At 50.4% G+C, this 27,739-nt stretch overlaps 1 protein-coding gene across 2 annotated transcripts in view; it reads right to left on the reverse strand.

Annotated features, from left to right (window-relative positions):
* TMEM51 (transmembrane protein 51) overlaps window positions 1-24,479 on the reverse strand; it is a 56,690-nt gene extending 32,211 nt beyond the window's left edge. For both annotated transcript variants that reach the window (XM_046012119.1, XM_046012130.1), the window contains exon 1: window positions 23,926-24,479. The gene's annotated coding sequence lies outside the window, so the exon portion shown is untranslated. The remainder of the gene's footprint in view (window positions 1-23,925) is intronic.
* Window positions 24,480-27,739: the final 3,260 nt, after the last annotated feature.

Here is a 27,739-nt window from a genome sequence, read left to right on the forward strand (position 1 = left end):
GAGAGCCAGAAGACAACAGTTTCGACCGTCGCGGATGGGACACGAGCACTGGGGAGGGGGCTACGGATGCCTCCTCCCAACCCATTAGGGCTGGTTTTCTCATGCATGACTGACAGAGACCCAGGACAGCGGGGCCCGGAGGGACTCTGCTCCATGTCCCTGACAGCCAGGGGCTGGGCCAGGACTGGAACCCTACATCTCTAATGCCAGTGTCCTTACGTGTAACACTTGCCAGGAGCCAAATCAGGCCATCTTAAGGGGGGGGGGAGATAAAACCCCAAAACAAAACCCCAAACCATAAAAAAAAAAAAACCTTAAAGAAGCACAGGGGGTCCAGAGAGCCCACCTCCACACTAGAACCCAATTAAGCACAATTAAGGCCCTCCCTCCCCTCTCAAACCTACCACCTTTGAAATTCAGCAACTGCCCCAGAAAGAGCTGTTCTTGCCAGGCTGTGCCCTCCTTGGTCACAAGACCATCCACCTCACTTCAACATCCTCTACTCCGCCCACCCCCTCCTTCCTACTTCCTAATTGCAGAGCAATGGCTCACTATTGTCCTCGTGACTTGGTCTTGACATCTCAGTGCCCTTGGGCATTCTTTCCCCTCCTTACTCTAACCCCCAAAACACACACACACACTCTAGGTCTCAAACTGGCAGGCTGAGGGCTGTATCTGACCCGCAGACGTATCTTCTTTGGACTGTGGAGGGTTATTTATTTTATGTAATATGGAGTGGTAGCCAACTGTAAGAGCATGGGTGTGATCTCATACATAAAACTTGAAAATCTGGTAAGCCTGGCCCCAATTTTCCCATGTAACAAGCAGCCGGTGCTGCTTCAGAGCTGCGTCCTCTGGAAGGGGCCTGCCTTCCACTGTGCCACAATCCCCACCACTCCCTGACGCCTCACACCTGGCCTGACTCTGTCCTTAACACAGCCCCAGTGGCCTCCTCTCAGCCATGTGCATTTGCAGTCCCTGTCTGCTTCCACACTCTGTTGGTCCCAAATTCATTTCTTCTCCCTCCCCAAAGCCTTTCTTTGGCCCCCGTCTACCTCCCTCCAATTCTCAGGTCTGGCTGACCATGAGAATTACTAGAACCCACTTCTCTAAGGCTGTCTCGGGCCCCATGGCTCAGTCCGGCCAGGCCAACCCTGCAGCTGTGTCTACCAAAGCTTCAAAGGAGTCCCTTACAGCCTAGAGGATGGGAGCACCCGATGTCCCCATTCAAGCTTACTTCCTACGCCAGTGCTCCTGGAGCACCTGTTTGGGCACCTGTACAGGCACCAGCGATCCAGGGTGGAGGAAAACGTGCTTTCCCCCAGGAGAAGGACCAATGCAATGTCAGGGCTGTGTCCAAGGGAGGGAAACCGTCCTGATGTCACAACTCCAGTCACATGGGCCTGCCTTCCGTCCTCTGCATGCTGTCCAGTCTCCCTGCGTTGGCTTTCTCCCCTCCCCCAGCTGACCATGAAGGCCTAACCTCCTTCCACATCCAGCTCACATGCCCCGTCTCTGTGCAGCCTCCTCCCACCGCCAGCCAGAAGGAGCTCTCCTCTTCTCGGGCTTTGTCAATGCCGGTCCAAACCGAGCCACCTGATCCTGACCATTTAGAGAGGCCTGGAGGGTGTCATTTTCATGCTACTTTCTCTAACTACATTTGCTGTTAAGCAGGCAGGGCTTAATACCCGTGTTTCTCTTATTGTTGCCTCTGGGTATTCTGACATTTCTCTGGGACTCCTCTAACACTAGGCACAGAGCTGTACGCATCCCCAAGTCTCAGAGAATCTCTGCTGACTTCATTTATTCATTCAACAAATGTTTGTTGAGCAATCCTGGGTGCCAGACACAAGAATGAACACAAAAATGAGTAAGACAACGGCCTGTTCTTATGCAGCCTCTCTTCTAAGCATTAGAAGGCACGGACTAAGAATTGTTCAGAAAAGAAAACAGAACATAAGCATAAAAGTGAAGGTGGTTCTTTAGATGAGGCGATGGAGGGAGGCCTCTCAAGGAAGGGAATATTTCAGCGGGGACCAATGAGGTAGCCGCACAGCAGAATGGGAAGGTGGCAGGAGTCCCGGGTTGAAGACAGCAGTAAGTGCAAAGGCCCTGAGGCAGAAACAACCTTGGAAGATGGGCAAGGCAGAAGGGCAGTGGAGAGCCAGTTGGGAGGGTACACTCCTAGCTCAGGGCAAAGCTGACTAAAGGAGATGAATTTTTTCATGGATTTGATTGAGGAAGGAGTGTAGGGTGAGGGGGCAGATGATTTTAACCTGAGCAAAGAGGATGCTAGGGCACTGTAAAGAACTGAATTTAAATCCACATGCTGAAGCCCTAACCCCGAGTGTCATGGTATTTGGAGATGGGGCTTTTGGGAGAGAATTGGAGTTTGAGGAGGTCATAAGGATGGGGCCCTGGTCTGATGGGACTTGGTGCCCTTATAAGAAAAGACTCTAGAGAATTTGTTTTCTCCCCCCCTGCTCCCACCCTGCAAAATGTCCCAAGGAGAGGCCATGTGAAGAGACAGCAAGAAGACATCCATCTGCAGACCAGGAAGAGAGCCCTCATGAGAATCTGACCATGCTAGACCTTGATCTTGGACCTCCCAGCCTACAGCACCGTAAGAATAAGTTTCTGTTACTAAACCACCCAGTCTATGGCATCTGTTCTAGCAACCTGGACTGACTAATACAGGTCCTTTCCAGAGATGAGGAAAGCGCCCCAAACAATGAATGATTACAGATGTCTCTAAGATGAAAAATCCCAGCGTTGAGACTGATACAGAAAATGGTGAGACCATGTCACCGAAGCCTACCGAGGTGTGTCTAAGCCGCGGAACTATGCATTGGCTCCCAGATGCCTCAGACGCACTTGGAGCTCTTCTCCAAAGGCCCCCCCCCGCCCCCGCTCCCCGACGTCTGACCATTAAAAATCATCCGTTCCTTTCTCACCCTTCTAGCAGCTGAAATGCAAAACCCTCCGTTTTTCTTTATTGCTGCCTTTGCTTGCTTTGGGAATAACAGCTTCTTTAAAAGCTCACTTCAAAGCCAGAGTTCCTTTTATCAAGCAGCCTGGCCTGGGACACGCCGCTTTCATCCGCCGACCAGCAGACACTGGAATCCTCCTGCTTTGCCTTCTTGGACACGCGGTTGGTTCTGTGTCGCAGACCACAGCAATGGACCGGGTGTCAAAATGACAGACAAGAAAGGAAGGATGTTTATGGAAACGTTCCAAGGAAACAACAAAGATTCCAGAGTCAAGAAAAACGTTCTGAGATGAAACAGGGCTGGAGGTTGGGAGGGTTTTGATGGAATCATTTTTGTTTAAAGGTGGAATTTATGAAATTTGCCTCAAGAAGACATAAGCAACTGATTTTTTTTTTTTTTTGGGAGGAAATGGTTCTTTTTAAAAAATTCAAGTATAGGGTGCCTGGATGGCTCAGTGGGTTAAGCTGCTGCCTTCAGCTCAGGTCGTGATCCTGGGGTCCTGAGATCAAGTCCCGCATCAGGCTGTATGCTCAGCGGGGAGCCTGCTTCCCCCTCTCTCTCTCTGCCTGCCTCTCTGCCTACTGGTGCTGTCTGTCAAATAAATCAAAAAAAAAAAAAAAACTTAAAAAAAAATTCAAGTATAATTAACACAGTGTTATATTAGTTTCAGGTGTACAATTTAGTGTGATTTCGACAATCTTACACGTTCCTCCTGCTCATCACAAGCCACTCCTTAATCCCTATCACCTCTTTCTCTCATCCCCCCACCGACCTTCCCTCTGCGAACCATCAGTTCACTCTCTGTAGTTAAGAGTCTGGTTTTTGTTTATTTTTTTGTTTGTTTTGTTTCTTGAATTCCACATATGGGTGAAATCATACAGTACTTGGCTTTCTCTGACTTAATTTCACTCATTATACACTCCAGCTCATCCATGTTGCTGCAAATGGCAAGATTTCATTCTCAATGGCTGAGTAATATTCTATTATAAATATGTACACACACACACACCACTTCTTCTGTATCCATCCGCTTAGCTTTCCATGACTTGGCTTTTGTTGATAATGCTGCTATGAACATAGGGACGCACGTATCTTTCTGAATTCATGTTCTCATTTTCTTTGGGTAAACACCCAGGGGTGGAATTACCAGATCACAGGGTCATTCTATCTTTAATTTTTTGAGGAACTCCATACTGTTCTCCACAGCGGCGGCACCAGTCTGCATTCCCAAGAACTGTGCAAGAGGCTTCCTCCTTCTCCCCATCCTCGCCAACATCTGCGGTTTCTCGTGTTTTTGGCTGTAGCCATTCTGAGAAGTACGAGGCGGTATCTCATTGTGGTTTTGATTTGCATTTCCCTGACGATGAGTGATGTTGAACATTTTCTCATGTGTCTGTTGGCCATCTGGATGTCTTCTTTGCAGTCATGTCTGTTCGTGTCTTCTGCCCGTTTTTTAATTGGATTATTCATTTTTTGGGCGTTGCGTTTTATCAGTTCTTTATCTATTTTATTTTATTTATTTATTTTTTTAAAGATTTTATTTGTTTATTGACAGAGAGAGATCACAAGCAGCAGAGAGGCAGGCAGAGAGAGAGAGGGAAGCAGGCTCCCCACTGAGCAGAGAGCCCGATGCGGGACTTGATCCCAGGACCCTGAGATCATGACCTGAGCCGAAGGCAGCGGCTTAACCCACTGAGCCACCCAGGCGCCCCTCTTTATCTATTTTAGATAGTAACCCTTTATCAGATATGTCACTTGCAAATATTTTCTCTCACCCCACAGGTTGTCTTTCGGCTTTGTTAATGGTTTTCTCTGCTGGGCAGAAGCTTTTTATTTTGGTGCAGTCCCAACAGTTTATTTTTGCCTTTATTTCCCTTGCCTCGGGGGACATATCTAGAAAAATATTGCTACGGTCGATTTTGGAGACATTTCTGCCTGCGTGCTCTTCTAGGCTGTGTATGACTTCAGGTCTCACATTTCGGTCCTTCATCATTTTGAGTTTATTTTTGTATATCATGTGAGAAAGTGGTCCAGTTTCATTGTTTTGCATGTAGCTGTCCGGTTTTCCCAACATCATTTGTTAAAGGGACCCTCTTTTTTTTCCCATTGCACATTCTTGCCGCCTTTGTCACAGATCGAACGTCAACGTGTGGGTGTATTTCTGGGCTCCCTATTGGTCTCTGTGCCCACTGTTGTGCCGGTCCCAGACTGCTCTGATGACCGCGGCTCGGTATCGGGGAGTGTGAAACTCCAGTTTTGTTCTTTTTCAAGACTGAAGCAACTGATCTTTACACAAAACAATGCCTGGAGGGATGAATGGAGACACAGGAAAAGCGAGTCTGGGTTTCATGATGTCAGGAAAGCAATCCGTGAAAGAATACGGCCAGGTGAAGGCCCAGATTTCTAAGACGAAAGAGAAGACTCCAGGCCTGTCTGACACATCACCCTGGATGTGTCTATGCATGGTTATTAACTAACTATATTAAGCACCGTTAATAGTCAAATACCAGAAGTTTGTGATACATTCTGTCATTCGGTCCCCACGACCCCCCACGGGGAAGGCAGGCATTATGTCTATTTTATAGATGACTCAACAGTACCACATAGGAAAGTGTAAGCCAGGGGCGCCTGGGTGGCTCAGTGGGTTAAGTCTGCCTTCGGCTCAGGTCATGATCTCAGGGTCTTGGGATCGAGTCCTGCATCGGGCTCTCTGCTCAGCAGGGAGTCTGCTTCCTTGCCCCCCACTCCGGCCTGCCTCTCTGCCTACTTGTGATCTCTGTCTGTCAAATAAATAAATAAAATCTTTAAAAAAAAAAGAAAAAGAAAAAGAAAGGGTAAGCCACTTGCCTAAGATCACAAAGCTCAAAACTACAGAACCAGAATTCCAACTCAGGTCTGTCTGGGCCCTGAGTGTGCTTTCTGCTCCACATGTCAGGAGTTCCAGACTTGGCTGGATGTCAGAATCAACGGCAGAGCAAGTGAATAATCTAGATTCCTGGGTTCCATCGTCAGAGGCCGGGGCTGGGGCCTGGGCACCTGTTGTTTTAATCCAGCTGATTGATGCTATGAGCAGAAGATCGCTGGGCGGGGGACACCTCTGTGTCAGCCAGAACGTCCCTCTGGGAGAGCTGGGGAGCCCCCAGCCAGGCTCCCCAAAGCACCTGTGGGCTCCGGGAGGCAGCTCCACGGCAGGGACTGCCTGATCTGCTACGGTCGCTTACGCTGTGTCAACCTGGGAAGCTGGAATTGCTTTCCCCGGAACCCTCCTTCCCATCGGCTCGAGGTTGGAGCTGGCCCAAAGAGGGGTCTGCGGGAAGTCTGGAAGTTGGAGGTGAAGAAGTGGCCAGCCATGATGCATATGAGGTCGATGTGGTGACAGGTCCCATGGGGCCCAGCAGGTTTGACTGAGCCCATCCTGCTGTCTGATCTGTGTCCAGCTCTTCTCTCTGACTGCTGGTCCTGCTGACCCACAGTGTCCCGAGGCCTGTCACCAGACTCCAGGCTGGGCACCCACCAGGCCAGAGCTGCCCACAGACTTCTCCACGAACCTCCCTGTGGTCTCGCCTTGGTGGCTAGACATCCTGGTCCCTCGGCTCCCGTTCATTTTCACTTCTGCTCCCCGCCCCCATTCTAGCGTAAGATCTAATTCTTCTCGTAAATCCAAAATTCCACTGTCCCAGTGGCTCAGCTTCCCGGGTTCGGCCTGAATGAGGTCATCACCTGCCCTTTCCGGCAGCCCCGGCAATCTTCGGCAGTGGTTCTCCAAGTGTGGTTCTGGACCAACAACACCAGCACCCCTGGGAGCCTGTGAGAGAGTCAAGTTCTTGCGTCCCAACCCTCCAGACCTACTGGAGGAGAAATTTGGGGGGAGCTTCTAAGATGTGTCGAAATTTAAGAACTGCTCCTGTAAGCCTTTCAAAAGCCTTCCTCCGTTTCTGTCTGGGATGATGAAAAGATTCTGGAACGCTACCTTTGTAAAATATGTTGTATTATTAATATAATTTTATGTCATACGAATTTCTGAGGCCTAACCTGTCTGTGAGCGCTGGTGTTTACTGAGACCCTGTGCTAAGGCTGCACAAGCTTAGTACCGTTTCCTCCTCATGCCCACCCTACAGAGACGGCATTAAAGTCTCTCTGTATAATCGATGTGGAATCCAAGTAGTCTGACTCAGAACATTTGAGGTATTTCCCTGTGCAGCAGACAGAAACCAGACATCAGCCAGAGTGCCCCTTGGCTGACACTTTAAACATTTTATTTATTTATTTGTCAGAGAGAGAGCGCGCACAAGTGGGGAGCGGCAGGCAGAGGGAGAAGCAGGCCCTCCACTGAGCAGGGAGCCCGATGCGGGACTCGATCCCAGAACCCTGGGATCATGACCTGAGCTGAAGGCAGGCGCTTAACGACTGAGCCACCCAGGCGCCCCTAAATCTGAAACTTTAATACAAAGTCATGCATGGTTCTCTACAGAAAATTTTAGAAATGGGAAATATTCAAATTTCTAACTTCTTTGTATCCTTTTTAATATGAAAAAAACAGACCACCTTTATAATATGCTTTTTTTACATTAAGAGATTAGAATTGTCTTTCTGGGTTTCCATCGCCGCCATGTGTAACGGCCATGCGGCATTCCCTCTGAGGACGTACCACAGTCTATTGTCCCGGCCTCGATGTCGGACATTTGGGTTATTTCCCTAAGAAGACACTTCAGTTGGGGAAAAAACGTTTTGACCAGGGTGTTAAAACTTAGCAAAACCTCCTCTCCCTACAACAAGCAGCAACATGGGGCAGTCAGCTCCGCATGCTTGAAGTCTGTGGTGGAAAGACCCACAGGCCAGGCAGCAACGTGGCTGACGCACATTAATTTCAGGTGCAAACTGTTGCGGGGAAAGGCTTTCATTTTTATGGGCAAAAGATGAGGTAAAAATGCCTGCGAGATTTACCCAGCTCAGTCCTTAGGAAGAAGAGCTTGATCCTGTGGCAACAAGGTGCCAGTGTTCTCCAGAACGCTGTGTGTGCTCCCTACCTCCTGCTCTGGGGACACACCAGGCAAATCCAGCTAAAATCCCTGTGATGCAGCGGTTAAGAATACAGATTCCAGGGACACCTGGGTGGTTCAGTGGGTTAAGCCTCTGCCTTCAGCTCAGGTCATGAGGGATCGAGCCCCGCATCAGGCTCTCTGCTCGGCAGGGAGCCTGCTTCCCCCTCTCTCTCTGCCTGCCTCTCTGCCTACTTGTGATCTCTGTCATATAAATAAATAAAAACTCTTAAAAAAAAAAAAAGAATACAGATTCTGGAACCAGACTACAGGGACTGAAAACCCATCTCTAGGGGTGCCTCGGTGGCTCAGATGGTTAAGCATCTGCCTTCAGCTCTGGCCATGTTCCCAGAGTCCCGGGATCAAGTCCCAAATCGGGCTCCCTGCTTGGTGGAGAGCCTGCTTCTCCCTCTCCCTCTCCCTCTGCTGTTCTCCTGCTTGTGCTCTCTCGCTCTCTCTGTGAAATAAATAAAATCTTTTTTTTTTTTAATATTTTATTTATTTGACAGAGAGAAATCACAACTAGGCAGAGGCAGGCAGAGAGAGAGGAGGAAGCAGGCTCCCCGCGGAGCAGAGAGCCCAATGTGGAGCTCGATCCCAGGACCCTGGGATCATGACCTGAGCTGAAGGCAGAGGCTTTAACCCACTGAGCCACTCAGGTGCCCCGAAATAAATACAATCTTAAAAAATTAACAAATAAAACTCATCTCTACAGCTGGTAGGTGGTGTTATTAGCTCACCAAGCCCTTGGAAACCAAGGGCTGAAGAAGGAAGAAGCCTGCGTCCCTGAAGGACCCTGTGGAGCAAAGGCCCCACCTTCCCCACTCGGCAGGGGACACTGTGACCGTCTCAAGCCTTTGAGATGTGGGGCTGTTTGCACAGTAGGTAACGCTCTCCTGCCTCAGTTTCCCTGTCACTGAACTGCTACGAAGACTGGTGAGTTATGAGGACCGACGGGGTAATACAAGCAAAACACCGCACGCATTTAAACTAACATGGGAAATGCCTTGGAAGGTCAGACCCTCTCTCCAGCCAGCCAGCCAGACTCTGTCTCCTCCTCCAGAGCCACCCCTAAAACTAGGATGTGAGGGGGGGGCGGGTGTTCCGCACCCACCACGCCATCAAGAGTAATGACCCGACGAAGGACATCTCCCCACACATTCATGACCTTCAGCACCGACCAGGTATGTGGCTCTGGCTCCCAGGAATTTCCCTAAAATCTTTCCGAACGCTTTGCAGCGGGAAATCCTCTTGTCGGAAGCAAGTTCGTCTCCTCCTCTCTGTGAGACGTTCCCAGTGCATGGGTAACTCCATCCCGGGCAAGAGCCAACACACTTCCCCACAGGCAATGAGTCAGTAGAAACAGCGCGGGGCTGACCCACTCGGTGAATGTCACGGCTGTTGGCTCAGCCGGGCACAGCTCCCCTTAGCCCGGGACAGCACTGGTCAACGGCTCCGTCGGCTTCCGACCGCAACGCTGGGGACCAGTGATCCATAAATTCGGAAACGCCCCCCCCCCCCCCGCTGATTACACATGTAACTACTTGTTGTAGGTGAAAGTTTGCTTCTCTCATACCCGCTTGCCATGCCTTTTTGTGTGAGCCACGTTCTTCCTCTGTGTGTGTGTGCGTGTGTGAGCACAGACCCCTGGTGAAAGCTACTGCTACCTCCGCCGAAAAATGCCGCGATGGAAGTCTGCCATAAAATTTCAGGGGCGCCTGGGTGGCTCAGTGGGTTAAAGCCTCTGTCTTCAGCTCAGGTCATGATCCCACGGTCCTGGGATCGAGCCCCGCATCCGGCTCTCTGCTCAGCAGCTGCTTCCTCCTCTCTCTCTGCCTGCCTCTCTGCCCACTTGTGATCTCTGCCTGTCAAATAAATAAATAAAATCTTTAAAAAAAAAAAATTTCAGGTGGTTCGTGGATCCTGGTAAGAGTGATGACGAGGGGCGTCTGGGTGGCTCAGTGGGTTAAGCCTCTGCCTTCCGCCCAGGTCATGATCTTAGGGTCCTGGGATCGAGCCCCCACATCGGGCTCTCTGCTCAGCGGGGAGACTGCTTCCCTCTTTCTGCCTGCCTCTACCCCTACTTGTGATCTCTCTTTCTCTGTCAAATAAATAAATAAAATCCTAAAAAAAAAAAAAAAAAAAGAGTGATGACGAGTTTAAAAGTACCCGACGATCTTAGAACGATCTGGACAACGGTAACACTTGAAAATCGCAAGGCGGTATTTCAGGGCTCCTCATGCACACAGAACATTTCTGGAAGCCCGTCCAAGAAACGGGGAGCCGCGGCTTTCTCTGAGGAACGAGACTGGGGGTCTGAGATGAGACGGAGATTCCTGTTTCTTCCCTGGCTGTCCCTTTATACAGTGTGTGATTTTAAAAGATTTTTACCATGGGTAACATTTTTTTCTGATGAAACAAAAAGCATTGAGAAAAAGTTATTTAAGTTAAGAATTAGACACAAGCCACTGTGACTGCCTTTCCTATGACACGGGGAAGGGGCAGATCAACCAATGCGGAAAAAGTCAACTTACTTCCTGGCGGAGTAGGACCCACATGGGTTGGGGAAGGGCAAAATGGCACTCAAGAGGGCGGGGGTGGGGTGACTCTGTTTCTCCTGGGTGATCAGCTCCAGTCACTAAGTCCCAAGCTAAGGCAGCGGGTGATTCCCACTTCATCAGGTCCGTACACCGCGTGGTGTTGGCAGTCGGAACTGGGAAGAACCTTCTTAGGGAAGTGCAGGGAGACTGCACTCAACCCAATTGACTTTGAGCCCGGCGGGGGGGGGGGGGGGGGGGGTGATGGAGACAGCAAATGCTAGAACAAAGCTGGACTGTAGAGGGAAGACATTCAGGGCAGGCTCAACAGCCTGCCGAGGCAAACCCTGTCCAAGTTCAAAGAGAATGGCTCTGTGTTTATCAGGTTGAGGCGAATGTCACTGCCCGTTCTGTGGGTCAAGGGGCAGCCCGAGCCTGTTACAACCCCGGCTGTGCTGAGGTCCACGTGAGGCCGTTCGAGTGAAGCTCCTAGCCCTGTGGGTGGCACCCAGGAGGTGCCCAGCGAGCAGTGAATCCTCCCGCCCACCTACAAGCCAGGAGGTGGACTACCACCAGACACGAGATCTGCCGAGCGCTGGGAGGGTGTTGTTTTGGCTCAGGCTGCCACAACCACCACTGCAGACCTTAATCAACAGACCGTGACTCCTCCCTGGTCCCTGACCCTGGAAGTCCAAGGTCAAGGTGCTGGTAGACCTCGTGTCCGGGGAGGGTCCACCTCCTGGCTTGTAGATGGTGGCCTTCTGGCTGCGTCCTCCTGGAGCCTCTCCTGGGAGAGCTCTCTCTCCTCCTCTCCCCTTAAGGGCGCTAATCCCATCGTGATAAACTCACTCTCATGACCTCATCTAAACCTAATTACTGGGCGCCTGGGTGGCTCAGTCATTAAGCGACTGCCATAGGCTCAGGTCATGATCCTGGGGTCCTGGGATCAAGCCCCGCATCAGGCTTCATGCTTTTCCCTCTCCCCACTCCCCCTTGTGTTCTCTCTCTCGCTGTGTCTCTCTCTGTCAAATAAAAAAATAAAAAATCTTAAAAAAAAGATAATAAACCTAATCACTGCCCAAGGCTCCGCCTTCTAATACCATAACGCTGGGAGCTGGGCTTCAACAGGCGAATTTGGGCGGGCACAGAAACGCAGCCTGTAACAGATGGTTTTCCCAGGTGCAGACGAGTGCGCTGCTGCATCCTCACCATGCTCCCCTCTCAGCTTTTGACGTCTGGAAAGGCAGAACCAGATGCTCAAAGCTAAAATTATAAAAGAACCACCTGGACTAGGGGCTAAAATCCAATGCAAACCCCCTCCAGCTCACAAACATGTCACTTAGCAAACACCCTTGGGGGACCCACTACAACCCTGGGAGACTTAAAAAAATAAATTTAAACATTTTTCTCTTATTATGAAAACAATGCTTCTTTATTAAGCAAACATTAATAAAGCTAGATTAGCAGAAAGGAAATGAAAATCACTGATTACCCCACCATCCCTAACTACTGATAATATCTATGATCGTTTTCAGACTTTCTTGTGGGTTCTATAAACAAACATACCTTTTCTCTTTCTTTTTTTTTTTTTTTAACAAAAATGAGATCTCACTGCAACATGGCTTGGTGACCTAACTTTTATTTTTATTTTATTATTTTTTATTTTTTTTAAAGATTTTATTTATTTAATAGAGAGCACAAGTAGTCAGAGAGGCAGGCAGAGAGAGAGGAGGAAGCAGGCTCCCTGCTGAGCAGAGAGCCCGATGCGGGGCTCGATCCCAGGACCCTGGGGTCATGACCTAAGCTGAAGGCAGAGGCTTCAACCCACTGAGCCACCCAGGCGTCCTGTGACCTAACTTTTAAAATGTTGATATATAACAAACGATTCTGAACATCATCAGTATTCATCTAAACCATAACTTTCAGTGGCTGAAGAACATTCCATGGAGGCCTCATAATTTACCCAACTAACCAATCCTCTACTGCCAGGTGCAGAGTTGGTTTCTAATTTTATGGCTCTTTTAAAAAATAACAGTATTGAAACTAACTCCTTACACAATCGTGTGTCCTCTGGATAAATTCTTGGTCTTGAAACTGCTGTGTTTTTTAATGCTTGGACACGCATTTCAGACTCTCCTCGTCCCCACCCTGAGCTGGGGAAAGACTGGCATTGTTTCTTTAACTTAAAGTTTTGAAACGTTCAAGACATTTAAAATTTCCTGCGTGAAAGATGATACAGTTTTAAGTGTCATTTTCTTTAATACGATGGGGGTGAATGTTGGGGGTTTTTTCCCCCATGGGCTTATTGGCCAAAGGTATTTCTTCTTCTCCTTCTCCTCTCCCTCCTCCTCCTCCTCCTCCTCCTCCTCCTCCTTCTTTCTTGAGCTCTGACCTGCTGGGCTTCCTGGTGGGATGTGATGACAGCGTCTTGCCACGAAAGTTTAAAACTCATCCAGTCATGAGGGGAGAAGCAATTAAGACACTGGGTCCATGTCCTCAAAAATGTCAATGCCACGCAAGATCCAACAGGGTCTGGGGACTATCTTGGATTAAAGAACACTGGAATCAATGGGTGGCCCAGGGGAGTAAGGCGTGCACTTGTTGTAATGAGTGCCGGTGTTGAATGGAAGCGCTGAACCACTCTACCGTCCCCCTGAAACTACAATTACACTCTGGGTTAACTACCTGAAATTTCAATAAAAACTTAAGAAAAAGAACATCAGTGGGTGATCCCAATGCAGACCTTGACATTATGGGGTCTCTTGAACAGGAACAATAAATCAGATGATATTCGTGTATGATCGTTACACATTGTTACGTTGTTTGTCTCTTTTTCTTTTTCTTTTCTCCCCCCCAGCAGGCTTGCTGGCCAGCAGCATCTCTTCTTTATCCCGTTTCTTTCGGCTGTTTGTTTTTGGTTTCATTTTGGTTTTTGTTTACTCCATTGCTTGAGGGCAGTTGGCTTTTCCTTACTAACGGGAAAAGCTCGGTATGTGTTCAGAAAACAGCCCCTTGTCTGAAGTGTGTTGTAAACGTTGTTCTCATGTATCATGTGCTGTACTGAAGTTCTTTTTTTTTTTTAATATTAGGAGCCTAACCTATCGATCATTTTCAGTCATTTCTTCTACAATTTTACTTTTTACTGTCATCCTTTAAACACCCCCCTCCCCCCCCAAAAGGGCTGTAGAAATTCCACAGTGGAGAAGTCGTGCAGATGCCACTTTCAACCAAACGATCAAGGTCAGCATCACCAGTGAGTCATGTGGCCGCATGTCAAGTAAATCCTGACCGGATGCAATGATAAGGATACTTCACCCTTGTCGCATTCTTTCCCCGAACCCCAAATCCCAGTCTAACCATGAGACAACATCAAACAAACCCAAAGTAAGGGGCATTCTAGAGAATACTGACCAGGACTCGGCAAAGCTTTCAAGGTCACACAATTCAAGGAGAACACTGGGATAGACCCGGAGAGACGAAGAAGACAGGACAACTGAATGCCGTGGGGTGGCCTGAAATGGATCCCAGAGCAGAAACAACAACAAAACGACCTGGTGACATCCAAATAAAGTCTGCCCTCTTGTGAGTAATAACGTGAATTTCGCAGCTTTGTGACCTACGCCATGTTAGGTAAGATGCTAACACCAGGGGAAGCTGCGTGAAGGATACAGGAAAGCTATTATTTCTGCAACTTTTCTACAAATCTAAAATTATTCCAAAATAAATAGAATTTGGGTTTTTTTTTTTAAGAGTTTTGTCTAGGACTGAGAATGGTTTAGGCAGAAAAGCAGAAGCAATAGAAAGAGAAAAACCATCACGGTTCATGGCTATGGGTGGGGGCGTAGGAGGGAGATGAAGGTGGGAAGTGGTTCTGGTTCCTCCCAACACATCCATTGGTTGCGGGGAGCGGCTGGGGCAGCAGCAATGGGTCTGGAAAAGGTAAACGGAGTCTGAACTCTAAGGAGTCCAGCGTTTAGGAGACTCTAGTCTTTAAAACTTTGAAGGCTAAGGGTTTTAGCTTAGCCTTGATCCTACATGCAGTCAAGGGGGTGGTAAAGATTTTCGTTCTGTGGGGCGCCTGGGTGGCTCAGTGGGTTAAGCCTCTGCCTTCGGCTCGGGTCATGATCTCAGGGTCCTGGGATCAAGCCCCACATCGGGCTCTCTGCTCATCAGGGAGCCTGCTTCCTCCTCTCTCACTCTGCCTGTCTCTCTGCCTACCTATGATCTCTCTCTCTGTCAAATAAATAAAAAATTATGGGGCGCCTGGGTGGCTCAGTGGGCTAAAGCCTCTGCTTTCGCTCAGGTCATGATCCCGGGGTCCTGGGATCGAGCCCCGCATCGGGCTCTCTGCTCCTCAGGGAGCCTGCTCCCTCCTCTCTCTGCCTGCCTCTCTTGCCTACTTGTAACCTCTGTCTGTCAAATAAATAAATAAAATCTTTAAAAATAAATAAATAAATAATTAATTAATTAAAGAAAAAAAAAGATTTTCGTTCTGTGAATATACGATTATTGGTTACTTCACTTGTGTCCTAACTGACTGATTCCTCACTGCGCCCCAATAAGGGGTCACCTCCACAAGGGTAGGGACCATGTCTCTCTTATGGACGACGTCCCCCCCGCAGCTCAGAACACCCGGCCTGCAGAAGAAATCAGTAAATATCGCTTGGATGAATGAGTCTCACTTCCCAAACGACTTTTAAGAAGAAACTGTATGAAGGTTTTTCTCATCCCACCGTTCGCATGCAGTATCAGCCCATGTCAATAACCTCTTCTACAGCTCGGGGCCTTTACCCAGACTGTTGCTTCAGCCAGGTGCCCCCTTTTCTGGTGCCTACCTTCCGATTTCAGCGTCGATTCAGCTTTCTGAAAGCCTGCCTTTGACACTCCATCCAGGTCTGGGAGAAATTTCCTCTTCCCTCTCCTGGGTTTTGTCCTCACTGTCCGTTGAATGGCAATGGCGCCTTTATATCCGGCTCCTTCCCTCCCCAAGACACAGACGCCGGCCCTCTAGTTCACCACTGGCACACAGAACATCCCAGGACATTTGTAAAAAGCCACAGCTTGCGGCAAGCCAAAGGTAACGTCCTCTGCCACCGTAGTAGAATTTGCACCCATCACTGCCTGAACACATTGACCCAAGGACAACTCCCCTAAGGAATCGCTACCGTCCAAACTCCAGTTAATGAAGATGTAATATTTGGGGTCTCCAAGTGTGACCGTTTGTTTTTTAATCATACCCTCTCTTCTACCAAGTATCAACAAAGCATGCTTATAACCCTAACCGGCATGGGCACACCTCAGAGATATGGCGGGCTCCGTTCCAGGGCACTGGAATAAAGTGAGTATCGCAATAAAACGAGTCAAATGACTTTTTCAGTTTCCCAGTGCATTTAAAGTCATGTTCACGCTAGGCTGTAGTCTGTGAGGCATGCAATAGCATTATGGCTAAACAGAACAAGGTCCATACCATAATTGAGAAATCCATTATTACTAAAAGATGTTAACCATCTTCTGAGCTTTCAGCAAGTCATGATCACTGATCACAGACCACTCTACAAAATATAATAATAATGAAAATGAAATATTGGGAGAATTACCAAAATGTGACGCAGAGACAGGAAGTGAACAGATACTGTGGGAAACATGGCACCAAGATACTTGCTGGATGCAGGGTTGCCACAATCTTCAATCTGTAATAAATGCAGAGTGCAACGAAATTACCTGGGGCACCTGGGTGGCTTTAACCTCTACCTTCGGCTCAGGTCATGATCCCGGAGTCCTGGGATCGAGCTCCACATCCGGCTCTCTGCTTGCCAGGGAGCCTGCTTCCTCCTCTCTTTCTGCCTGCCTCTCTGCCGACTTGTGATCTCTGACTGTCAAATAAATAAATAAAATCTTAAAAAAAAAAAAAAGAAATTAGTTATCTCTGTACACGCCCAGCCAGTAGGTGGGGTGGGGGGGAATGTAGACAAGGGTAAGGTAAGTAAATTCTCTCTTTCTCTCTCTCTCTCTCCCCCAGACCAGATGTGGAGAGGAAAAAGTGGCAAAGACATAAAATTCACCAAGAATTAGAGCCACCGGGTTCTATATCATGCATCAAAGAAATACCAGAACCTTCTGGAGACATTCAGAATGTACATCATATGAGGCCACAATCGTGTACGTTCTCATCCTGGATCTGCCACAATCTGCCGGGTGACCTTGGGCCCATCACCTCGAGGACGCTTCCACTAGCAAAGCTCTGGGACACATTAAGAAAAGAAGAAATGCTGAAATGGACTTACCAATCCTGCGATGGGTTTTAGATGTTGGCCCAGAACAAAGGATGTTTTGTGCACCATGGCAATATAAACTGGCCATTAGCGTGATAGTTATGGGCTTTATGACAAACGCTGAATTCCTAGTGTACACAAACAGCACTGTCTGTGGGGGACTCGGGCTGCGTGGTGAATGTGTGCTTCAGGCCAACAGCTGTGTCTGAGACTGACTTTGGCATGTCATTTGGAGAGGGGTCAGAGGTCTACACTTAGAGATGCTTGAGTGTGTGGCCCGAGAGCCCATCTGTCCCATACAGACTCTCTGTTTTCTGGCCTCTAAGAATTGAGGTGGTTGGACGAGCACTGGTTTCCAACCTGCTGTTTGGTATTGTTTTTAAAGCCACAGAATTTTCTTAAAGGAATCTTTCTCACCCCTGACATCTGGAACATCTGTAAAAAGAGCTTCCTTCCAGCTGGACTTGCCGCCCACCACTCAGCTCTGTCCCTGCGAACCCCTGATTGCTTCTGGGACCCGTCCAAAGAATTCCAAGTTTCCCACAATCACAGTATTAAAAGCTGTGGACTGTTAACACCATACTCAAAAATCAACTCACAATGGACTGAAGACTTGAATGCAGGACTTGAATCCACAAAACTCCTAGGAGGAAACAGAAGCAGTAAGCTCCTGGACATTGGTCTTGGCGATGTTTTTTTGGATCTGTCTCCGAAGGCAAGGAAAACAAAAGCAAAACAACAACAACAACAAACCCCAATTGGGAATATATATTAAACTAAAACGCTTCTGCACGGCAAAGAAAACCATCAACAAAATGAAAAGAAAACCTACAGAATGGGAGAAGACATTTGCAAATCACATATCTGATAAGGAGTTGATATGCAAAATATATAAAGAACTCACACAGTTCAGTAACAAAAGAAACCCACAAAGAATCTGATTAAAAAATAAGCAGATGATCTGAACAGAGATTTTTCCAAAGAAGACATCCAGATGGCCAACAGACACATGAAAAGATGCTCAACATCACTCATCATCAGGGAAATGCAAATCAGAACCACAATGAGACACCACCTCACCCCGTCAGATGACTATCCTCAAAAAGGTAAGAAAAAACACGCCGTTGGCAAGGATGTGGGAGAAAGAGAACTCTTGAGCACTTTTGGTGGGAATGTAAATTGGTGCAGCCACTATAGAAAAAAGTGTGGAGGTTCCTCAAAAACTTGAAAATAGAACTACTTTATGATCTAGCAATTTCACTCCTGGGTATTGACACGAAGAAAACAAAAACACTAATTTGAAAACATACATGCACCCTTCTGTTCATTGCAGTGTTATCTACAACATCCAAGACATGGAAACAACCCAAGTATACATCAATGGATGGATGAGTGGGTAGAGAAGACATGATATAAATATTTATATATATAAATAAATACTACCTAACCCTAAGAAAGAATGAAAATCTTACCATTTGTAGCAACATGCATAGACCTAGAGGATTCATGCAAAGTGAAATAAATCAGATAGAAAGAGACAAGTCATACATGATTTCAAAATATGTGGAATTTAAAAAATGAAACGAAACAAACCCTAGACTCATGAGTACAGAGACCAGACTGGTGGTTGCTAGAGGGGAGAGGGCTTGGTGGGGGCAACATGGGTGAAGGGGATGAGGAAGTAGAAACTTGCAGTTATAAGACAAGAAGTCATGCGGCTGTAACTTACAGCATGGGGAATATAGTCCATAACATTGTATTAACTTTGTCAGGCGACAGGTGGTAACTAGACTTACTGTGTTGATCATTTTGCAACGGATACAAATGTCAAATCACAATGCTGTCTACCTGAAACTCACATAATATTGTATATGAACCGTATACCTCATTTTATGAGACTGACGCGCTACCTACTGCGCTAACGAGGCACCTTGTATCTCATTTTAAAAAGAAACCCAATGGACTGGGGCAAGGACTGACCAAGGTTCTTACCATGCAGATGGAAATATATTTATCTGATGACTCAGTGCATATAGAGATATAGAGATAATTGAGATGAAAGTTTTACTAAAGGATGCTTCTCACGACAGGAGATGCATTTTGTCTCTAGTCTGCTTTCTTTTACGTCATTTTTTTAAAAGCCGGTGGAAAACTACCTCACTGATTTTAAAACCCACTAAGTTGGGCGCCTGGGTGGCTCAGTGGGTTAAGCCGCTGCCTTCAACTCAGGTCATGATCTCAGGATCCTGGGATCGAGTCCCACATCGGGCTCTCTGCTCAGCGGAGAGCCTGCTTCCCTTCCTCTCTCTCTGCCTGCCTCTCTTATGATTTCTCTCTGTCAAATAAATAAATAAAATCTTAAAAAAAAAAACAACCCACTAAGTTGCTGCCCACAGTCTGTAGACATTGGCCTAAGGAATCCTCTGAGATCATCTTGAGCACTTAGAATTTATATGGCATTAATGAAGCTGTGATCCTGTTAGACCGTGAGAGATGACGCCAGGAGACCCTGTCCCAAAGGTGAAGTTACTAACCTGGGTCTCCTGAGTAGGCAGCAAATTCTCTGCTCAGGCTTGTCATCGAAATACTCGCAGTCCAAGAGGCAAGGCTCGGAGACGAGCAAGCCAAGTACAGTACTGATTTTCCTAGGGACCCACACTTGCCACCCCAGTGCCTAATCCCGGGGGGATTCAGGACAAGGGGTGGTAAGGGGGAGTGGGAGCACTTGGCTGGGTTAAAAACCAACCAGCAAACAATCAGAGGAAACGAAGACTTCTCACAATCAGAGGAAATGGAGACTTCTCTTTCCCTCCTATACTCTTTGGATCACACCCATCGCACCGAGATGGCTAACCTCCCCGGTTTCTAAGAGGCTCACTGAGAATCGGATCTTTGCTTCAGATCGTAAACACAGCCCTTTCCCAAACACCATGGCGGTGCAGAGCCATGGCCCCCTGAAGCCCCACGCGGTCCATAATCTGCATAGCGTGCAAGGATTTTTGGTTGCTGGAGTGTTCTGACACAGCCACAAAAAGCTGGCTTCCCGAGAACCTTCTAGCCATCAGAGGGCACAAGTGCATGAGATTGACAGGTTAGAACCGGGTGCTGTCACACAAGGGAAAATACACATTATGACGATGAACCAGACATTAAACAGCAGAGCAAGCAAGCAAACAAAAAATCTGCATTAAACACCGAACTATCAGCAATGGTGGCCGGCATATCGTGATGGGTCCTCTCAGGGTTTCTACAGCGAGCGTGTACGGCCTTTGTAATCGGGGAGAAAACACTAAACACCCGCCCATTCCCAGGTGCATTGTCAAGTATGCTTAGAAGAACAGCAGACAACGTTGGTTCATCACTATCTTACTCCCTGGCATTCATACCAGTCTGAACAGACAGGACCTGAAAATGACAGGATATATATGCCTTGGCATGCACCCTCGTCTTCCCGGTCCTTCAGCACCTGCCAGGAGGTGCGTGGAGAGAAAGAGGGTTCTGAGGGGCGGTCCTCTGGTTTTATTGTTTTGGTTTATTTTCAAGAACCACCCCTGAAATCAGAAAATGGGGTCTAGTCCTAGCTCTGAACTCAGATGAGTGCCTTTCCTTCCCTGGGCCTCGGTTTCCCCATTTGTAAAATAAGCAGATTAGATATTTTGATGGCTAAGTTTCCCTCTGGTTCCAAAACTCGAAACTCGAAGAGCTGAAAAGACCAGCATTCAGGTTTTAAGGGCTGCTAGGTCTGATAAATCTAGGGCAAGAGAGAATAAGAGACTGTTGGCAGCTTAGTCCAAGTAAACAACATTGGATAGAAGGCAGGGCCAACCAGCCTCGGGAGATAAGGGTTGGGGCGGAGGGGAGGGAGGAGTGGAGAATCAGTCTGAGGCCACAGCTAGTGGGGGGAGCCCCGCAGAGACTCTCAGGGGGCTGTGTCTGGCCAGTGCCTTGGGCAGTCTGGCATGAAGCAGGGAAAACCTGTTTCTTTGTGGGGAGCCAGAGCTCCCTGGAGAGGCAGCCGGTGTACCAAGGGCTCAATCCAAGGGGAGGAGAACAAAAATGTTGCCAGGCTAAGCTGGGCCACCTGTCCAGGCTGGGGAGGAACAAGACTCTATGAAGCGGCCAGCAGGACAGAGATGCTGAGAAACCACCAAACCTGTATGCAACTGGGTTCTAAAAATGGGTCCCTGACCTGAATGTGGCCAGGTCTCCTGGGAGAACACAGAGCGGTCGGGGGGCGGGTGGCAGTCCCAGTTCTGCTGCTGACTTGCTGTGTGCTCTTCCCCTCTTTGAGTTTTATCTGTCAAACGAGAGTGGTCCCCTCCACCCAAGACATTCTGGGGTCCTCCTGTGGCTGGTCAAAGACAGAGGGGGGGCTCTCCTTCCAAGCAGAGGGAGACTTCCGACACGGAGAATAGTCTTAGAGCTATTAGTTGCAAGAAAGGCCCATCCAAGCTTCCGAACAGACAAAGTGAAAGCAAAAGCCAGGAGTCAGAAGCAGACCCCTTGCCACATCCCCAACAGAAGACATCTGAGCTTCTGGAACTTTCCCAGCACTTCGGACTCTGCTCAGTCCCTCAAATTCCACCTTAATTTGGAACGGGGAGAAGAGAAGCCCAGAGCCAAAGCCCCTCTTCCAGCCCTAGGGTCCTGAGGGGTTTACTGCCAGCCCCACGGAGGGAGAGAACATTTACCAGAACGGTGACCCAGGAAAACAGGAGCCCTAAAAGAGGCAGGTTGCCCAGGAGATGGGCTGCTGGCTCTGTGTCCAGCTTTGCCATTCCTCACACAGAAACTCCTAGGTTTTGTGCCTTCTGGAGTCAGGGAGCAGGAAAGCCAGAGCTGGAGGGGCTTGGGCCCTGCCAAGGTCCTAGGCATTTGCCTGCACTCTCTGTCGGAAGACAGGCTGGCAGTTTGGGCCTCACACCAAATCCACAAACCTCACCCTTGAGCAATGGTCACGTGTGAAGACCACATGTTAATCTCTGCCTCCTGTGCGGGGCTTCCACTCCTGCCTCCCCCCCCCCCCCCCCGGCCATTTCATGCCCACTGCCACGGGCCCGCCGACCAGCCTCCTCTCTCCCAGCAGCCTTCCCCAAAGTCTCATCTGACGTCCACACAGACAGAATTATCTTCGTCACATACCAACAGGATCAAATGACTCCCCTCCTTAAAGAACTTGAATGGAATCTGTGTCTTTGTCTTTCTAGTTCAATGATCCATCCTGAGCACCTAGAACAGTGCCGGGCCCTTGGAAGGCACCCAGTCAACATCTGTCGAACGGTTCCCAGATGTCCACATGATAAAGTCCCTCGTGACCAGCCCCCATTCCAGACCCTCCGTTCCCTTTACTTTCCCCACCTTCCCACAAGCCCATCTGCCACTGTCTGAGCCCACTCCCTGCTAGGCCCACCACACCCCGGGTGTTACCTTTGGACCGCCCAGCGTTTGTTTGTGCTGTTCCATCAGCCCAGACACCCTTCCTCCCCCTCCACGAGGGGCTCCAATACACTGCTGCATATTCCAACATCCTTTTCCTGGCGGGACCTCCTGGCACACCTCAGCCTGAGTTATCTTCTCTCTCCTGTTCTCCCCTAAGCCCTGTAACAGAGCTTCCTGCTAGGCGTGAAGGTCCTAGCGAAGAGATTACCCCTCCCATCCTACAGAGGAAGAAACTGGAGGCTCAGTGAGGCGGGTCACGCAGCCAGCCAGTGCTGGGGCCTGACTGTATCACCACCTCCGAGCAACACTCGTCATATACTACACAAGAGGCTGGGAGGTCTTGAGGTCCCAAGGTTCCGTGTCCCTGGCCCTGCTTGATGCCCAGGAGGCCCTAATCATCCAACCACCCCCTCCCCCCCAGAACAGAGGCGCCACCAGCCTCCTCCCCTCCCTCTCTTCTGTCTTTTGTCCCAGTCTGGGCAGTACCTCTGGCAAGCTGCGGAGGGAAGCATGTGGGGGGAAAGGGGTTCCTTCCCAATTCCATTCGTTCCTATTAACTTAGGACAAGATCCTTGTGCGACGAGTCTCCAAAGTGTGAAAGCCGCTCACAGGTCCCAGAGGCGATCTTCCACCAGAGAAGCCATACTCGAAGACCACCACGTCGATCAAAAGCCAAAAGCCAGCACCAGAGGGAAACCCCTCTCCAGCCGCTCCGGCTCGGACTCCGCCCGCGCTGCTCCGGCCCAGCCCACCCAGGCTCCGCCCGCTGCGCTCCAGCCGCGCGCGGGGGTTCCCGGCTCCCCGACCACCCGCACTGTTAGCAGGGATCTGGCCGGGGTCACACAAGCTGCTACCGGCCAGGAAGGGCCCAGGCAGGGCTGGGGAACCGTACGGACCTCCAGGTTTCCTGTTTCCCCCACCCCTTGGTTAGGAAAACTTACTTTCTGTAAGTGACCATCCCTCGCAATTTGGCACTCCCAGGCCACACGCCTCCCGTCGGGACGCAGACAGGAGATCTGATACGGATTTCAAGCTCTGGCGACGCGCTCGGCAGGAGCGCCCCACCTCATCCCAGGAGGCTATCCCGCCTACTTCACTGGGAAGAAACTGTGTCTCCCCACTTTGCTCACGCCCGACTTCTTACCGTTTTTGTTTGTTTGTTTGTTTTCTGTTTTGGTTTTGCCTCTGGCACGTTAAACATACACTCGAATCTAAATTCCCCAAAGCCTCGGTTTCCAGAAAAGAGTTAGGGTTGGGGGACGAGGGATCGACTGGGCAGCGCCAGGGTGGTTTCCGGGGACGTACTGGGAAGTTCTGCTCCAGGCACGGGTGGAAGGTGCCTCTCGGTCGAGGCCAAGGGTTCGAAACCCGCCTGGCGAATGGCACCTGACCTCGCCAACAGAGGGCCCCGGAGGCGGGCTGCCTTGCCCGCGCCGAGGTCAGCGCGCTGCCGTGGAGGCGGGGTGTCCCGCACTGGCGGGGCGCGGCTCCAGTGGGTGCGGGTTCAGAGTCCTCCTGGCGGCGGACCCGGGACAGGAAGCTCCCAGACGCGCGGACAGACCCCGACAGCCCTCGACTCCCTCCCCGGCCCTGCCGACAGTCACTCCGCGGGAGCAGCGGGGCGGCGGGCGCGGCGGCGCAGACTCACCCGGGCGGCTGCGGGTCCAGCTCCGTCACGGTCGGGCGGCCGGGGATCGGGGACTCCACGACCGGGTCCCCCCCACCCCCACCCCGGGCTGCCTCCTTCGGGGCGCTGTGATCCCAGGGTGGGAGGTTCGGGGTGGGGGTCTCGGTCGAGGGAGGCGGCGGCGGAGAAGGCGCACCGCCCGCTCCGGGACGGGGATGGGGACGCAGGAAGCTCTGCCTCGGAGCGCCGGCGTGCAGGAGGGAGGGACGGCAAGAGACAGAGGGCGGCGCCGGCCAGGAGCGGCCTCCAGCCGGGAGAGGCGCCGCCCACCAGTCGACCCTCCCTCGGCGCGCTCAGCGCCTCCCCCAGGACTGGGGCGCGGACCCGAGCTGCGGAGGCAAGGGACCCGCTCTCTTCTGTCGGATTAGGGGGTGCCGGCGGGTGGGGGGATGCTGGACCAAGCCCTCGCCCGACCCCCGCCACTCCGAGTTGGCTAAGCAGGGATGGGGGAATGGAACAGAGCCGAGACATCCCCACCCCCGGGCCGCGGAGTTGGATGTGGCCGTGGAATGGGGGACGGCGACTCGGCCCGGGAGTCCCGGTTGTTTAAATGTTAAGTTGCGCTGGGAGACCGTCCCTCCCTCCCCATACCGCACCCTCAACTCAGGCGCGAGTGTGCAGGTACAGCACCGCGGGCCCAGTGACGCGCCTTTACCTGGCCGGGCGCTCACCTGGCCGAGCGGTGCGCCGGCCTCTCGCCCCACTTCCTGGAGAGGCCACCGCCTCCCCCTTCACCCTTGGGCGTGTTCGGGGCGCTGGGACCCGCCTGCACCGCCCAAGGCTGGTGGTTTGCGAGGTGCCTGATGGGTGGAGGTAGGAAAGGAGGAAGCAGGTTTTGTGTGTGTGTGTGTGTTTTTTAAAGCGAGTCTGCTCCTGCCCTCGGCCGGGCGCCCCACCCCCACCCCTCGATCCCTCCCCGGTCCCCTGCGCGCCCCCTGCGGATTCCCGGTCGTACCGCCCGGGTGGAGCCCACGTCGGGGGCCCGCGCCTGCGTGCATCGGGATGCGGACGCCCTGTCCAGAGAATCCTGCCTCCTGGGTGCTTTCATTCCCAGCTTTCCGGAGAACTTTCCCAAAGAAACACCGGCTGTCGTCGTCCTGACCGCCAGGTTGCAGCGGGGTGGCCCACCTCCGCTTAGAGCCCCAGAACTACCGCCCGAGGCCTGGCTCTGGGGAGGGTAAAGCCGAACTGGTGAGGGTGCCTCTCGACGGCGGCTCTACTCCCCCCGGAGTTTTGCCCTGGAACCCTGCCTCTCTGGCGCCCAGACTGATCTGATCTCGGCCAGACCACAGAAAACCTGAATTCTAAACCTAGAGGGAAAATAAGCCCGCAGCCTCCCCCAATCTTAGATTGTTCCCCGCCCCCCCATCTTAGATTATTTTGAGTTCCAAGAGAGGCCAGGTCAGGGATCCCCTTCTCCACCGCCCCCCCCCCCCAACCCGGGTGCAGTTCTTTGAAATTCAAACCCTGAGAAAAGCCAATAGGCGGCTGGCCGGGTGTCAGCGAATCCAGCTGAGGACAGAAGGCGCCTCCTACTGGGAATCTGCTGTGTCCAGGACAGAAATTAGACACCGTGGTGGGACCGCAGTCAAGTTCACTGCCGGACTGCCAAGTTCATGGGTACACATCATCCAAAGATATGTCTACCCATGTTGTCCCACGTGGGTGTTTCCTCCCACTGTCGCTTTCTAACGTGAACAGTAACAGTTGGATGAGTCCCTGGTGTCTACAAATAGGCAAATTTGGGGCTGACCTGTGATTTGGGAATGAGGAAAGCATTTAGGGAAACAGTGATGAGTCTTCATGAATATAACAATAACAGCTTATTCCTCACATCCTGGCTATGGACCCATCACCAGGTTGCTACTCACTTCCCAGCCCATTGAATCCTTATAAAACAAAAACCCCAGGGATGTTCTTTGGCTACACCCACTTTATAGAAGAGAAAGCTGAGGCTTCGGGAAGTGAGGTCATCATTTGCCCAAGGTCACACAGCTGGGAAGTATCAGCAATTAGACCCTAGTTGGTTGGGTCCAAGGCCTGTGCTGTTGCTGTCCCATCTTTGGAAGAATTCGCTCTGTATCTACTCTCTCCCCCGAGACACGGTTCCCTGCTTCTCCCTCTCTTTCAGGAAGGGAAGTCACTTTTGTCTCACTCTACACAGTGACATAATTCTTTACAAGTCTGCCTCCTGCTCTCCTTGAGGTTAGGGACCCCTTCTCTTGGCTCCCAGCAGGTGCTCCATACATACTTCTTGGTTAAATGAAAGCCCCAAAGAGTAACATCTTATTGAAGGGGGAGAACTGTTTGGTAGGCAGGTGGCTACCCAAGTTCACGTTGGAGAGCTGTGTGTATTCCATCACAAAGTTTAGACACCGAATTTGGGAACCTTCCAATCTCTAAATGGTTGATGAGAAACAGTCATGTAGCTCTCAGATAAGACCCAGAATCTGGCTTTCATTTCACTCTGCAAGACCAACTTCGGAGAGGCCCGGACTGGGGATAATCATTTCAGACAGCAGCTCTAGCTCCCACCTGGAGGCAAAGAGCTTCAGTACTTTTCCATGCCAGGATCCAACTCCAGATCCACCCTGCTCTGCCACAAGCCTAACTGGGCAGGTCTCGCCTATCTCAGCAAATCATCTTCAGAGTGTTCCTTTTAGGCAGGCTCACCCTGGCTAATCTGGGAAGAGGCTGGAGAAATTCCCATCCGAAGTGGAGCCATGGGCAAAACTAGAAACTGACGGGGGCAGTATGTTTCTCCCTCTCCCTCTACCATGGTATGTTTCTCTGATTCCTCCCTGGTTCTCTAGGTCCTATTGAGGAGCCTGACTTCATTTAATGGGCAACTTCTCTGTCAGCTCACAAGGGCCCGAGATGTGTCTGTGTCCTTGGGGAAAGAGCCAAAGAAGTGAATCTCAAATGGTGGAATTTCTGTTACCCGTTACCATAAGAGGCAGCGGGAGAGAGGACGGTTCCCATTTACTGAGCACGGTATTTCAAGAGCTCTGTAAACTTTGTATTGTTGAGTCTTCCCAACAGCCTTGGAAGGAAAATTCTATTATTTCAGTGTTTCAGGTCAGACTAGCTGAGACTCAGAGTCTGCCAGAAGACAGCAGGGCCAGGATTTGAACTGATGTATGTGCTTGCTCTTAACCACTATGCTAGGAACCGCACGAGATGGGCAGAATAATGGCTGCCAAATGATGTTCGTATTCTAGTCTCCAGACCCAGTGAAGGTGTTACATGACATGGTAAAAGGGACTTTGAAGATGCGTTTCAGGGAAGGCCCTTGAGATGGGGCAGTCATCCTGAATCATCGTGGTCGACCCAGCATACTTCTAAGAGGGAGGCAGGAGGGTCAGAGACAACGTTATGATGGTGGAAGCAGAGGGCAGAGCGATGTGGTTCCTGGAAGGAGCTGTGAGCTGGGCATCGGGGGCAGCCCCTAGAACCTGGAAAAGGTCAGTGACGGAGTCTCCCCTAGGCCTTCCAGAAGGAGCATAGCTTTGCTGACACCTTAGTTTCAGCCTCCTGAGACAGAGACTGGTTGGACTTCTGACCTCTAGAACTGCAAGCTGATGAATCTGCGTTGTTCTAAGCCCTGAAGTTTACGGTCACTGGTCCCAGGAGCTCTAGGAAACCCACAGGGCTGGCAAACTCAGCCTGTAGACAGATGTTTGCATCACCTACCTTCTCAGCTAAGTGTCCGCCTTATGTCTCTTCTCCAAGAGGCACCGTGATACAGCCTGCACCATGGGTTTAGAAAGAAGGC

Source organism: Meles meles, chromosome 1, assembly GCF_922984935.1.
Source record: "Meles meles chromosome 1, mMelMel3.1 paternal haplotype, whole genome shotgun sequence".
NCBI classification, from domain to species: Eukaryota; Metazoa; Chordata; class Mammalia; order Carnivora; family Mustelidae; genus Meles; species Meles meles.